Source organism: Tupaia chinensis, unplaced genomic scaffold (assembly GCF_000334495.1).
Source record: "Tupaia chinensis unplaced genomic scaffold, TupChi_1.0 Scaffold000687_1, whole genome shotgun sequence".
Taxonomy (NCBI): Eukaryota; Metazoa; Chordata; class Mammalia; order Scandentia; family Tupaiidae; genus Tupaia; species Tupaia belangeri.
In genome coordinates, this window is record NW_006160210.1 from 16,423 (window position 1) to 27,432 (window position 11,010).

Genomic DNA, 11,010 nt, shown 5'->3' on the forward strand with positions numbered 1-11,010 from the left:
TAGCCATCACTAAATATTAGCTACTGTATTATAAACACCATATGAAAATTTTCATAGAAGACATCCTTTTATAAAAGCCAATATATTAATTATTATTCCCCTGAAGAAATGAACTATTGCACTTCAGAGAGACTAAGACAGTTATCCTGCTCAAACAGCTACAGATTGTTGAAATAAGGACCCAAACTCAGACCTATTGCTTCAGAAGGACAGCAATGACCCCATTAGATATACTGGTTCGAATAGTTTTGCTAGGAGTCAATCTTCAAGATGGGTCACAAGAAAAGGAGTTTTATGGAAAAAGCAATGTGTTTATTCTTTACAGGAGAGAACCAAGGTTATAAAATGTTCAGTTTCTATAGACTCTGTGAGCTCTTCAAAGGTATTTTAGTATAGAACATTCTAAGAACTTGGAATAATCTGATTAAGTGTCACAAAACTGCAGGTAGATCCTCATTTTTTCCAATAGTCTGGATATACTGAAATAATATGAAATAAAAACTATAACACAAAGGAAATGATGTAATATATTATGTAACTTCACAGGACGGTCACAGAAAAACATTGCCCCAAATCGAGTGTTTTTGCTATGGGTACCATCCCAGCTCACCGACTCCTGGAGAAAAATATCTTGGCACTTGAAAAAGAATGAGAGAAAGGAAGAATGATAGGCTAAGTGAATTGTTGGGAGACGGCTGCAAATATGATGATGTGTTCAAATATTTTTCTTCTATTAATTTCATACTTAGATGATAGCTTTTTTCACCTTGGAAGCATTACTTCATTGCTAATTCTAAAATCTTGTAATGGTGGAAGAAAATGCCGAATACATATTCTTTACATTTCAGGAATTTATGTCAACACAATTTAAAAGGATATTATTTTATTAAAATAATAACTACCCTAAAACCTTGACCTAATGTATTTAACATTTCTCCCTCCATTTCTCTATTCAGTGAGCCAGGATGCGGAGAGACTGTAATAGAGAAGTCAGTATGAAATTCTATTTTCAGTGTTTAGAATGACAGACGATGCCAGTCCCCAAACATAAATAAGGGAATCCAGAATGCTCTTGAATTCCCTTTACAAAGAATAAAACTTCCTATTAAATGACAGTACATTCTCTCTATAGCTTAGCTAAGCCTTTATTTTACCTCTGAGAAATAAACTGGCTAAAGTAGAAGCATTAATGCTACCAAAACTGGGTTACAGTGTCAGTTCGGTGACATTCAGGCTCCCTTGTAGCCATGTGGCCTATGCAGTGCTGCCCCGCTAATTAATCTCCTTGTTGGGTCACAAGGGAACACTTAGGGAAGAGTTATAGTAGTTTGCTCCTTTCTATCCTGGACAAATAAATCAGTGGTTGTGAATTATTTTTAGCCTTTTAACATGCATTTCAGAAGTAATTCCACACCAAAGAAATATTTGCCTTTATTTCTCTACCTTGTTAGAATTTTTCATGGACAAGAAGATAACTCTAAAATTGCATTTAACCCACTCTTGTACAAACAGAATGAAACAATCCACAAGATTTATGCTTTGCTTTGGTCTTATCTTCCAGCTAAAAAGAATCCTAAGGAACATGAATTTTTTTTCCTGCCTAGAGATAAAGGCAGATGGTACCAAGTGCATTTAGAACTTCCAGCAACAGTTTTCTATAGCATTAGCAGTAAATCTACCATTTGTAATCTATTGTCTATTTAAATCTATTTAATTTACATTTAACAAGACACCTCTTTATTCTTTTGAGTTAATTAAAGAGTTAGTGACTATTAAAAGGATACTAATTGAAATGCAATAAATAACTGAGCTGGTGTGTAATTAACCAAATTTACATAAGTAATAAACACCGTATTTCAGTCTTCCAGAATGGAGTTGAACTAATGCTGGTAGTCTGATCTCATACAAGAACAAGTGCCTAGGCATTTAATTAACATAAAGCAAAGTACCTCTGACATATTAATTGTATGTAATTTTTTAAAGTAACTGCTAAAAGAATAATGTAACCATGCCTTATGTAGTCTTTCTAACGTTATGGTGATCTCTATTAAGTTTTCAATACATCTTTCAGGAAGAGAAATAAATCAGAGAGCAGGCAAAAACGGTAGCTCTCACTTTTCACAGGGCATTCTCTACCATCGCCACAGTCAACTTCTTTTTTTTGGAGAGGTGTTTTTTTTTTTTTTTTTTCCCTATAGGGCATGTGCGCTCGCCAGACAGAGACAGAGAGACAGAAAGTGAGAAATCACCCCCAGGAGGGATGCCCAAGCCGCAATCCCTTCTCCTCCATTCTCCTCTTTGGATCTTGGGCACGCACGCACACGCGCCCTGCATGAGTTTTAAGCCACCGGGACGTGAACTGCGGTCGACTATATGGGAGTCCAGCGACATAGCCATTACGCTAACTGCTGGTCCCGACAGTCAGCTTCTTTTAAGGTCCTCAGTTTACCCTACATGATGCCTCTCTCAGGATTCTGCTTCCTACATGGTGTGGTCCTCAGAGAAATGTTTCCATAAAACTTGTATAGAACAATTCCAGCTTCTTCAGGAAATCCACACCCCTCCCAGCTCCCTTACTTATGATGGATCTGTAGCTCTGATATAATTCAATAGAAAATACATAGTTCACAATTGTTACAGTTTCAGAGGTCATTTTTTTCCATATATGAATTGTTCTATAGAACACAATGTACCATAAAATGAAACCAAAAAGCTCCATTTTGAAAGTTATTTTGATGAACTAGTATTCCTGGTTCAAATACATGATCAAAATATATTCTAAAATAAGTACAGGTAGACAACCAATAGTAAACCAAAGTATGTTAGTGGTCAGCATGTGGTAATTATAAAAACTGTCTCTGTTTTGATATTCATTATGTGAAATCGTAATTTTTTCTTTTTGTCAAATGTATGTCTTCAAGACGCTGAATCAAGAGTAGAATATCTCTGAAAATGTTGCATTTAGAAAGTTATTTTTATTAGCTTCTAATTCATACATAATTATTCTCAATTTAAATTCTTTATGAATACTTTCATTTGCTTTACTTAAAAGCAAAATAAGAGCTTTTTTTTTCCTTTTTAAGGGGAACTGGTGATATAATATTTATTTGAAACTGTGTGGTAACTAATAGACAATTTGAATCAAAATTCAAAAAATATTTCTAAGGCTTAGTTCTAAGGTGGTTTATAGTCTATTCAGTCTTCAATTTCACTGAAGGTAAAAACATTAGGTTAAAGAACAAATATCCTCTAAGAACAACCTTTAATAAGAGGGATTTAGTAAAAATAATAGAGGAGGGACCAGCAGATTGGATAATGATTAGGTCACTGAATTCCCCCGTAGCTGTCCATGGTTTGAGTCCTGACCTGGCAGCTTAAAACACACCCAGTATGTATGTGTACATGCCCAAAATCCAGACAGGAGAATAGAGAAGGGATTGTGGCATGGCCTTCCCCCTGGAGGTGATTTCTCATTTTCTGTCTCTCTGTCTGTCTGGTAAGCATACATGTCATATAGCAAAAATCTCTAAAAAATAATAATAATAGAGGGAAATACTACTATATTCTTACTGAAAAGTATCCATTAAATAAGATAGCCACTGAACAAACCGATTGTGTCAATAGTGAAGAAAATTCATGAATATGCAACCAGGTGAGAAATTGCTTTCTAAAAAAATAAAAATATTTTATAAGAAACATTTAAGAAATGACATTATATACTAAAAAATGTTTAAAATATGTTATAAACCCTTCAAAAGATTCTGTTACCATCATATAAATTATAAATTAAATTGTCATTGTGCTTATTCCTATCATAAGTGCAATATTCTTAAGTCTCCCTAAAACAACAAAAGACTCCACATATAATTATTGAAATATATTAAAGCAAAATAATTCGATCCTTTTTCTGAACTATCTTCCTTTCCTATTTGTTTTTTCATAAGCATTTTCCTTCACAACATTTCTTGCTGTGGATAATTATTTATTCGGAAAAGAACCCTCTACTACTTATAGGTTATTTATTAAGATTGATTGTATAATTGACCAGTACAAATGTACAGAAATTTAAATAACTCTGAAAGAATCAGTCAACATGGTTACAATCATTTGAGAGATTTGAAAACACTTCTGTACATGACATCTAATGCATCAGTAACTGGATTGGATCTTATGAAAGGGAAGGCTTGCAACCAGTAGATGGCATAATGGTTATGTCACTGGTCTCCCATGTGCTCAATCCAGGTTTGAGTCCCAGACTTGGTGGCTTAAAACTTAAAATACCAGGCATGTGTGTGCACATGCCCAAAATCCAGGGAGGAGAATGGAGGAGAAGAGATTATGGCGTGGCCAACCCCCTAGAGTGATTTCTCACTTTCTGGCTCTCCAGTGAGAGCACATGTCCTTTAGCAAAAATCTCTCTTAAAAAAATAAAGTGAAGTCTTGTCCCTTATAATGCATAAAGTGTATTGAGGCTGTTCTAACTCTTCTTACTACTTTCCATCATCTGAAACCTTGCATACGCTAAGCCTGAGATGCTCATGCTATGCTTCTGCTATAGATATTCTGTTGTTATATTTACACACAGAAGTATTTTTATAAATTCACTGGGGAGAAAAGAAAATAAATATTTCCTAAATTTTAAGTTTTATGATAGTTTTCTTAACCTTTCACTCCCTGCTATGAGAGCTTAAGACCACATAATAAATTATAGTCAACACTAACAGAAAACCTGAAAGCCTGTTTAGATCTATAGAGCATTCTGTTGAACCAAGCATGAGTCTCATTTGCATAATATAGGCACTTTTTGTTGCTTAAAACAAAACAAAACAAAACAAAACAAAAAACTTCAATTTTGAATGACAAAATTCAACATGCTAGTACTTCCTGGTGAGCACTTTGCCTTCCAGGAGCTCAGTCACATGAACACAGAATTTTTGCACTGAGCTTTTAATTCGATACTTCCTCGGTGTCTTAATTTAGCTCACATGTTGTTCCCTCCAGAAAGCTGATATAGTCTTGCTGCTATGAATTAAAGTGAACTAACTTTACCTGTTGTCTCTATGGTTACCTCTAACTTAACTGTTCTAAGGGGAGAAAAATGCAAGCATTTCTCTAGTACGGAAAACCCTGTGTGAGGAAAAGATACCTGCCTCCACGTCTGCTTCTTTTCCCCTTCCAACAGAGGAGACATCTTGAAAGAAATTCCCAAAAACAGTCTCTGAGGCAGAGGCCTGAATGTAGAAAGTGCATAAAGGGATACACTCAGGAACTACCTCTGTGGAGAATGAGGAAAAGAAATGGGAATGGAGGGGAGAAGAGACAGAGTTCAGTTCCAACAATGGCCTTGGCATCTCCCAGAAGGAACTCCGACATTGGGATGGCCTATCAAAACTGCCTCAGACTGAGACCTGAGCCTGGGCCTTTTTCACTCTCACTTCTGACAGGTCACTGGATATGTGTCTATGGCCTTGTCCAAGGCAGCTCCTTTTCACTTTCCACTAAGGACAATACCCTGGAAGGTATTAAGTTGTGACGTGCCAAGAGCTGATAGTTTTGGCAATGCAGTCATGAGCGCCTCAATCCCAAAGGCAAGGATCTGGGTGATGCACCAAAGCATTCAAATTCAATTCACTAGGATGCAGTTAGAAAGGATTGCTGAGCTCTGATACTAATATTTGCAATGACATGCTTCATATATAAAGCAGTGCTATTCTTATAATCATTAAAATCTTTAAAGAGAAAGAATAATTCATTTTAAAAGTTCGAGAGAGAGAGAGAGAGAGAGATACAGAAAACAATATAGTCTTAAAAATTAATATTTGAGGGGACCAGCAGTTAGCGTAATGGCTATGTCACTGGACTCCCACGTAGTTGACCGCGGTTTGTGTCCCGGACCCGGTGGCTTAAAACTCACGCCAGGCGCGTGTGCGTGTGTGCCCAAGATCCCGAGAGGAGAATGGAAGAGAAGGGATTGCGGTGTGGCCATCCCCCCTGGGGGGTGATTTCTCTCTTTCTATCTCTCTGTCTCTTTCTGTCTGTCTGGTGCGCGCACGTGCCCTATAGAAAAACCTCTCCAAAAAAAAAAAAAGAATACTTGATATTTTGAAAGGAATTTTCAAACTTAGGTTTTAGCCAATATTTAAAAATATTTTATTTAATTTTCTTCATCATCATCATCATTATTATTAGTTTTATTTGAATATAGAAAGGCACAAAGAGAAAGAGAAAGAAAGTGAAAAAAGTTGTTAGGTCCAAGACTCAAACCTTGGTCGAGCATGTGGGGATCCAGCACCTTAGCCACCACGCCACCTGCTGGTTCTCATATAGCCAATAATTAATCAACCTTATACTGGAGCTTATGCAAAATAGGTGCTTTTTCTTTTACTTATGTTTTGCATTAAAATATTGTCTAGATCAATGAAATATTATTGGGTTGTTGGAAGCATCATGAGGTATTTTTTTCTACATTTTTCAAAGGTAATTTATATAAAGAATAAAGACCAATCAGTGAGATATTGCCTATTTCATTCTATGACCATTTGCCATATTTCAGTGAGCTTTATAGTTCCTCATTCATAAAAGAACCTGTTGGTGAAAAGCTGAACAAGGTGCTGAAATACACCCACATCTGAATTGAACATTATACCATGCAATAAGTTTTGAAGAAAGTAAAACAAGTATGTCTGAAGGTGCACAATCAGGCAAGTATGGTGGGTATGGCAACACATCCCATCCAAGCTCTGATCATTTTTAAAGAGCGATCAAACTTGTGTGCCATCTTGCGTTGTGATGGAACACAACTCCTGTGTGATCAATAAGCTCTGGACATTTCTGGATGATGGATTTGTTCAAACTGTACAATTGCTGACAGTACACAGTTGAATCAAATGTTTGCTTTCTTGGTAGGAGCTCAGAGACCTGAGCCTGGGCCTTTTTCACTCTCACTTCTGACAGGTCACTGGATATGTGTCTATGGTCTTGTCCAAGACACCTTTTAAATCCCACCACCCAGAGAGTATAACCTTCCTCTGATGAATGCCTGTTGTTGATGTCACTTGGGGCAAATCATCATGTGATGTGCAAGCAAGACAATTTGCATACCACATTGTTGTAAACAATTCACTTCTCATCACTAGTTATCAGTTGCTTCAACAAAGAATAGCTTTCTTCACGTCTACTGAGGACATAGCAGATGTCTACATGTGCTGTCAAATGAACTTGAGTTCATGAGGAGACCAAGTATTGAATTTGCTTACATATCCTAGCTTCTTCAGGTGGGCATGAATGCTTGAATGGTTCAACATTTCTTTACTATCTCGTGTCATGTAACATGGATTTGACTCAATCAATGCCTTTATGTTGCCATCATTGACCTTGGTGGGCCTCCCTGACTGATAAGCATCATTGAAATCAAAATCACCAGCATGGAATTTTGTGAACCATCATTGGCACTGCCATGGCTGTAGAGCACTGTCACCATAAACTTCATGCAACTTCTCACAAGCTTGACATGCAGTCTTCCCTTTACAGAAGTAAAATGGTAAAATATGGCAAAAATTCAGAGTTTAGTCTTCCATCTTCAACTTGTAAAATCTCCAAAACTCAACCAAATCACCTAATTTTTTTTAGATTGAAGCTAGAAATGTCAATTGTCAAATGACATAGCAATCACATATATGCTAATGACTGTAGTACTTCCAAAAATTAACTAGTACAAACTGTTGCAAAACTACATCATGACTTTTCTGACCACCCATATGTTAAATGCATTTCTATGACTTGACACATAAGAAGTGTAAAAATTTAAGATGAGAAAAAATCTCAATTATTCTTTATATCCTCAATAATATATTGAATTATAAATAATGTCAACATAAAAAGGGTTAACTGAGTCAAATCACGTAAAGCAAACGTTTATGTGATCATGAATACGGGGACTTCAACCAGCATCGCTGCCCAGGTTGCCCCAAACATGTTCATCAACATCTTACAGTCCTCTGGTGGATTTTAAAGGCCAAAATGCCAAGCAGGGAATAAGGCAGATTATTCTCTTTGTTTGGGGGACAATTATGCTTGACTGCTAGGAGCAGGGAGAAGGGTAAAGTCCAAAGCTGAACAGGCAGTCTCTGGCAGATGTCCTCCCACAAGTGGTCCCTGGTTAGATTGCAGTGGTTTTGTTTAATGCTGTGGTTCTGGCAGACGTTTCTGAGTAACAGCTCTTGTTACCAGGCATTCTAACACAAGAAAACACCTCCTCTATGGCCTTTCCTGGCTTGGTTTATTTAGGGTCAACACAGGATTCCTTTTTGATTCTGAATATCTTTCACAATAAATATATTTAAATGACAGAATGCATTGCTTTCTACATGAGAATTGTAGAAATCAGAACTAAAATTGGTAATGGCTAGTATAATATATATAGTTTACTTATGCTCTTAGAGCAGGATGTAAACCATGGAGATCACTTTAAGAATTTTATCAACACTATCATAGGAATTAAAATTTCACTATACTTTTCAATCTAAATTGTTGTTCTCAGTGCACTCTAGTTAGCTACAATTTACCAGAACATTTGTCTATTTTAAGGTCAGACGTGAGAAGGTGAGAATACTGCCACATGATTTTAGACATAACTCTTAGACTTGTACTATATTACTTTCCTCTTCCTGCATGCCTATAACCAAGTGTGAAGATATCTACCACTGAATAATATCAGAATCCATGATTTATAGGGAAATAAACGTGGTACGGGTTAGTGAAGTGAGTGAAAACTCTGTCTATCCATTAGTTACTAATTCTTGCATTTGTTGTCCCCAAAATATTTATTATTCACCTCTTATCCACTTAGCATTTGACCTCAATCCTTAGAATCCTTGAAAGCCTGCTGAGCAATTACACATTTCAGAAAAGCTAGAGGAATTGACAGTTAATAGATTCACTTTACTGAAGATTCAAATGAGAGTTATTCATTATTATCTAGAATATATAATAGTTTAATAAATAGAACCACTTGTACTTATGTAAATATTATTTAGTATCAAGTCATCTGTATCGTTTATGTACTTACTGTACTTTTTTTGTGTGGATCATGAAAATATTCTATATCTGAAAACATAGATGAGCAAAGTATTACAGCAATCTGTAGTGGCATCTTATTCAGTCTCTTGCCTTTAGACAAAAGGTACTATGAAGAAGGTAAACAATTCCAGACAAATGGTGATAAATTCAAAATTTAGCCCCAAAGCCAAGCTATTGAAGCCTCAGATGCCCATTCTAATGGTAAGCTGGGGTTGAAAAGGTCCCACAATTTGCCAGTCATTCTGGAGCAGCAATTTACTGCTTGAATACTACGTGCTATCTTCTGAGAGTATCAATCCCACTGAGACACATCTTATAACTGAAAAAGCCTGATTCTTCCCCAGACAGAAATGTATTTATGTGTTCCAGTTACACTAAGTTGGCCCTGGAATTTATAGGACTCTGGGAATTTTATGTTCCTGTGCAATTTATACAATAGATTAATTCATCCACTTCTACCTTTTTCTTTTTATATCTAACATCGACTTCGGTGATACCATACATTTAAGTACGTTTTTAATTATATAGCAGTCATAGCCTGGCTTTAAGGAAAGAAAAAGCAGACAATATATGTTTAAAATATCAGAGCATAATAGGGTATCTCTTGCATTTTGAAAGACATTATGAGCTTTTCACCTGCCACACATGGCATCTACAAGTGCTCTATTTAACACAAGAGCAAGTCTGCAGTAGGGGAAATTTGCAAATTCATGAGTTATACACAAATCTCCTATGAAATGTTGAGACTGTCTGTCTCATCTTCCAGAAAAAGCTGCATCAAGTTTATTCTCCATGTCACCACCAGGTCTGGAATAGCAAATGGTAATTAATTCTTTTCAAGGGACTATTAGCATAGACCCAATAGATAGAAATTTCAATGAATTAAAAAGGATGATTGGCTAAGAAAATACTGTGGCTAAGAAATTTTAATTATAAAAATTTTTCTAAATATTATGCTTTCTAAAAACCATTCACAAGTAAGTAGATGAATTAAGAGATGTTAGTAATAATTACATACACATATTAGTCATGTATATCTGCCTGGCAAGGTAGTATATGCTGACAATTCCAGTATTCAGGAGGTTAACTAGGAAAATCACAAGTTTGAGGCCAATCTGGGTAACATAGTGAGACCTTGTTTCTGGGCGGGAAAAAGTAACATGTCTGGCTGAAGCACCATGAACCATGAATGCCAATTTGTTTTCCTAGGATTATTTTTATTTAACTACATTTAGTTATCTACTTATTTTAATTTGATAAGAGAGGACAGAATAAGAGAGATAGAGGGAAAGTAAGAAAGCAAGCTTCCAGGTCCGAGACTAGAACAGCAGTCAGCCATGTGGGAGTTCAGCAGCCTTAACCACTACGACACCTTCTGACCCCATGAATGCCAAATTTACCTTAGGATTCTATACTCATGAACAACTCTTGAAATAGAGCATTTATTATACATGGTAATTACACACACACACGCACTCACACACACACAATCTTCATATTAAAAACACTTGAATTTTAGTACTGACTCATGTACACACACAAAAAAACTGGTCAAAGTATTTAAATTTCTTCTAAGTTTTGGGCGTAACTGAAAAGAATAATTACAAGTGCAATGCAGAGGTGAGCTAGAATCATGTCCTTCTGAGTTTTGCCTGGTTGAATCTATTTAAAATTATTGTAAATTGGACTTGCCCAAACTTTAACCACAAAAAGGACACAATACCCCATTAGCTGGAAAAACATTGTGAATTATAAAGAATTGTATGGGCTCCATATTTGTCTAACTTTAAATTAATCATAGGTTTGGCTTTGAAATATCTTTAGCATGTTGAATTTGTGCGAGATTTAGATGCTTTGCAGAGACATAATAAAAGATGACAGGTTAATTAAATATTGGAGTTGCGCCAAAACACAGATACTCCTCATCGCAGG